We start from the raw sequence: 5,000 nt of genomic DNA, 5'->3' as shown, positions 1-5,000 counted from the left end.
GCCCCGTGAAGGAGCCGCCAGCCTAGGTCCCCGGCGGCTCTCGGGACGAGCTCCGAGTAGACGCTGAGCCACCGGGGACCGTCGGCCACGCCCTCGCCAAAGTAGTCCCGCCATTGGGTGTCTTGGCGGGACGCGAGGGCGGCGTGGTGGAGCGTCCTGCGGACGAGCGTGTAGAGCTGGCGCCGGTGGGCCGTCGAGAAGCGGACCGGCGGGGTGTCCCCCAGCCTGCAGAGGTGGTGAGGGGCGGAGTGCCTCGGGGCCGGCCGCTGGGCGGGCCCTATCAGGAACTCCGCCGGGCTGGGGGATTCGGGAGGGCGGGGACCGCCCTCTCGCAGGACTCGCTCGACGTAGGCAAGGGCGTCTGCGGGCAGCGCAGCTTTCACCTCCCGGACTAGGCGCGAGCAAGTTGCACGCCCTATGGTCAGGCCCGTGCGCCGGGCCAGCGCCGCGGGGCCCAGCCATCCTCGCTCGTCGTAGTCCAGGAGGTCTCCGAGCCGGGTGACGCCCACCCGGGCCATCCTCAGGGAGGCCTCTGGCGAGGCTGCCGCCGGGACCGCCAGCTGCGGGTTAAAGAACAGCGGCTCGGCCAGCAGGTCGCCGTCCTTGGCCACCCGCAACGGAGACCTGGAGGCGGAGATCAGCCCCCAGGCCTTGAGGAGGTCTCGGTAAAAGGCCGGCAGCTCCCCCGCCACCCGCACGAGCTCCAGGCCGCGCAGGAAGAAGAGCTGCCGGTCGTATCGGAGCCCCCGGAGGCGGCGGAGGAAGGCGCGCCCCAACAGGCTCCACGCCGCGTGGCTACCGTCACTGTACAGCAGTCTCTGCAGGGCCTGGAGGCGGAACGTCAGGACCTGGCTGCGGAGGCACACCAGGCCCTGCCCCCCCTCCCGCAAGGGGAGGGTCAGCACCCGTGCAGAGACCCAGTGCCGTCTTGGCCAGAAGAACCCCAGCGCCCGTCTCTGGAGCCTGGCAAGAACCTCGGGGGGCACGGGGAGGGTATTGAAGCGGTACCAGAGCATGGACAGGATCAGCTGGTTCAACACCAGCGCCCGGCCCCGGAGGGACAGGCACCGCAGCAGCCCCGTCCACGCCCCGATCCGCCTCGCCACCCTCAGTTCTAGGTCTGCCCAATTCTGCGGGGGGGAGGGGTCCGTGGGGCTCAGGTAGACCCCCAGGTAGAGCAGCGGGCCCGCGCTCCACTCGATGCCCCGGAGCGCGGGTGGGAGCGAGCCCACCTGCCACCCGGCACCCACCGTCAGCCCGGAGCTCTTGGCCCAGTTGACCCGGGCGGAGGAGGCCGCCGAATAAACCGCCTGGCAGGCCGCCACCCGCTCCAGATCTTCCGGGCCCTGGACCGCGAGGAGCACGTCGTCGGCGTACGCCGAGAGGACCAGCCGCAGCGCCGGTTCCCGCAGCGCCAACCCGGCCACCCGCCTCCGCAGGAGGCACAGGAAGGGCTCCAGGCCTAGCGCGTACAGCTGGCCCGACATCGGGCAGCCTTGACGCACCCCCCGCCTGAACGGGATGGGTTCCGTCAGGGACCAGTTGAGCTTAACCAGGCACTCCGCGGAGGCGTACAGCACCTGGAGAGCCCGCACAAAGCGCGGTCCGAAGCCGAAGGCCCGCAGCGTGCCCGTCAGATACCCGTGGTCCATCCTGTCGAACGCCTTCTCCTGATCGAGGGAGAGCAGGCCGAACGACAGGCCCTCCCGGCGCGCCAGCTCCAGGAGGTCCCGCACCAGGTACAGGTTGTCGAAGATGGAGCGACCTTGCACCGTGTACGTCTGGTCGGGATGGATCACGTCCGCCAGCACGGACCGCAGGCGCAGCGAGACGGCCTTCGCCACCACCTTATAGTCCGTGCAGAGGAGGGACACGGGACGCCAGTTCCTCAGGTCGCGGAGGTCTCCCTTCTTCGGCAGGAGAGTCAACACCGCCCTCCTGCACGACAGGGGGAGCTCCCCGCGAGCCTCGGCCTCGGCCCAGACCGCGGCAAGGTCCGGGCCGAGCACGTCCCAGAAGGCCCGGTAGAACTCCGTGGTGAGCCCGTCCAGCCCCGGCGCCTTGTTGCCGGGCATGAGACGGAGGGCGAGCGTGAGCTCGGCCAAGGTGAGAGGAGCCTCCAGCCGGTCACGGTCGCCCGCGCCCACCTGCGGCAGTTCCTCCCAGAGCGCGCTGCGGGCCGTCGCCTCGGTCGGCTCCCGGGAAAAGAGCCTTCCGTAGAAGGCCCTCGCGCGAACTCGCAGCTCTCCCGGGGCCGAGAGGGGGGTGCCATCATCCGCCAGCAGGCAAGTGATGTGCTTTTTGGCCCCCCTCTGCTTCTCCAGGCCGTAGAAGAAACGGGAGCCGCGGTCCATCTCCCGCAGGAGGTGGACTCGCGCGCGGACGAACGCGCCGCGTGCGCGGCGGTCCTCCAGGGCTCTCAGCTCCTCCCGCCTCTCCCTGCACTCTCCGCAGAGGGACGGATCCTGCGGGTCGGCGACCAGGCGCCTCTCCAGCTCCAACACTTCCCGCTCGAGCCGCTCTATGGCCGCCTCCCGCTCCCGGGTGTGCCCCCGGGCGTAGCTGCGGCAGAAGAGCCGGATGCGCGCCTTCCCCCCGTCCCACCATCCCCGAGCCGAGGGGAAAGACTGCCGCTGCCCGCGCCAGGCCAACCAGAACTCCCGGAAGGCCGCTCCGAAGCTCGGGTCCTCCAGCAGGCTGTTGTTAAAGTGCCAGTAGGCCGACCCCCGCCGCCCGGGGCCAAACGCCACCCGGGCGCACACCAGATGGTGATCGCTGAAGGGGGCCGGCCTCACTCTGCAGGACACGGCTCGGGCATCCACGCGGGGCGAGATGTAAATCCGGTCCAACCGGGAGTGGCTCGCCCGCTCCCCCCCCACCCGCACGTACGTGGGGGCCGGGGGGCCGTCGGGGTGACAGACTCGCCAGGCGTCCACCAGGGAGTGCTCCTCCAGGATCCCCCTGAGGGCGTCCGCGGCGGCCCGGCACCGTTGCCTGCGCGAGCGGTCCTGTTCCTCGAGGGTGACGTTGAAGTCCCCGCCTAAGACCAGGCTCTCGCGAGGGCTCAAGGTGCCCAGGTAGTCGGCCGCCCGGCGGAAAAAATCCGCCGCGTCCGGTTCCGCGGCGGGGCCGTACACGTTCACAAAGTTCGTTACCGTCCCCGCCGCTCGGGCCCGGACGTGGAGCAGGCGGCCCGGCACCGCCTCAACGTCCTCTAAGATCTCCGGCCGCAGGCTCGGGGAGAACAGGGTGGCCACCCCGCACGAGGTGGCCGACAGGTGACTCAGGAAAACCCCGTCTCCCCACTCCAGCCGCCAGGCGGCGGCGTCGGCCGGAGTCGTCCAGGTCTCCTGGAGGAAAGCCACCGAGTAGCCCCCCTCCCGCAGGAAGGAGAACACCTGGCTCCTCCGGAGACCCTGCCTGCAGCCTCGGACGTTGAGGGTCGCGATGTTAAGCGACGTCATGGCTGGCGGGAGGGGGCTCCGATGGCTCGGCCGGGGGCTCGCGCAGGGCAACGCCCAGCCGGTACCCGGCCCCGCGCCCGTACACCGTCAGGGCGTCGTACATGGACCGGGCCCGGGTGTACACCCGGGCGTTGCATCTGTTCGGCCCCTTCCCCTCCCTCACCAGCGCCCTCGTGGCCTCGAGGATGCTGTTAAAGTCGCCCCAGCAGTCCAGGGCCAGCTGCACCCGGGCCGGAGCGCGCCGGGTGCTTTCCCGCTCCAAGAAGGCCACCAGGTCCTCCCTGGAGACTGCTGCTGGTGCTGGGGCTGGGGCTGGGGGGGTTGCAGGCTCAACGCTGCCTGCTGACCCCCCCGCATCCTCAGCCTGGTCAGGTCCAGTGGGGCCTGGCTGGCTGGCTTCCGCCGCCTCCGCCGCGCCTCCGGCGGAGGCTTCCTCGGCCTCCATCTGGACCTCTCGGTCCGCTTGGCTCTCCGACTCGGCCCGAGGGAGATCTGCAGCCCCTTCGCGGGGGGCCTGGCTGGGGGTGGGGGTGGGGGTGGGGGTGGGGGGGGGGGAACCTGGCCCCTGCTCTTCCTCCCCGTCAGGTGCCGCAGGGGCGGCTTGACTGGGGGCGGGGAGGGCCTCCCCCTCGGGACCCGTGCCGGAGCTCACCGGGGTGAGCCCCAGGGTCTCTTCGCTGAGGGGGGGGAGGGGCGCTGAGCTTGAGGTTGAAGCTGCTAGTGCTGTTTCTGTTGTTGTTGCTGTTGCTGTTGCTGTTGCTGTTGGGGAGGGCCCTACCTCCGCGATGGCAGGCTCAGGGGGCTCCTCCCGCATGGGCTCCTCCTCTCCTTCTCTTTCTCTCTCTCTTTCTCTCTCTCTCTCTCTCTCTCTTTCTGGGGCCTCCTCCACGGGGATTACCCGCACTTTCTCGGGAGGGGGGGGGTCTTCCGGAGCAGCTCTGCTGGCTGGTGAGGGGGCCTTTTGCACGTCGGCCCCCTCCCCCTCCTCGCCTGTGTCCGAGGGGGGGCCCTCCTCTAGGGAGGGATCGAGCTGCTCCGCGGCCTTTCTCTTTTGGGCCCGCCCCGATGGAGGAGGGGGGGGGCCCGCCCGCTCGCCCGCAGGGTGGTCCTCTCTATGGCCCGGAGGCTTGCCCGCGGTGGACGCTTGGCCCCGGGCCGGGGCTGGGGCTGGGGCTGGGGCTGGGGCTGGGGCTGAAGCCGGGACTGGGCCCGGCTCGGGGCCTACCTCCCTCTCCCCGTCTCCTGCTCCCTGCCCCCCGGTGACTGCGGCCGAGGCCGAGGCCGAGGCCGAGGCCGAGGCCGAGGGGGGCTCTGCCGCTGGGGGGCTCCCGCCAGGGCTCCCGCCAGGGCCGGGGGGGCTGGGGGGGCCGGTGGCAGGGCCCCCCCCTCCACTGGCGGGGGCCTGCGGTGGCCGCCGCGCTTGCCCCAAGGGGCATTCTTGGCGGAGGTGCCCTACCCCGCGGCACTTGTAACACCGCAGGTCCCCCACCGTGAAGAAGATGCGGTGCAGGGCCCCCCCAAACATTACCTGGAGGG

This window comes from Alligator mississippiensis, unplaced genomic scaffold (assembly GCF_030867095.1).
Source record: "Alligator mississippiensis isolate rAllMis1 unplaced genomic scaffold, rAllMis1 scaffold_22, whole genome shotgun sequence".
In the NCBI taxonomy this organism is placed as follows: Eukaryota; Metazoa; Chordata; order Crocodylia; family Alligatoridae; genus Alligator; species Alligator mississippiensis.
The sequence above is the reverse complement of the archived record's forward strand: the minus strand, read 5'-3'. Positions refer to the sequence as shown.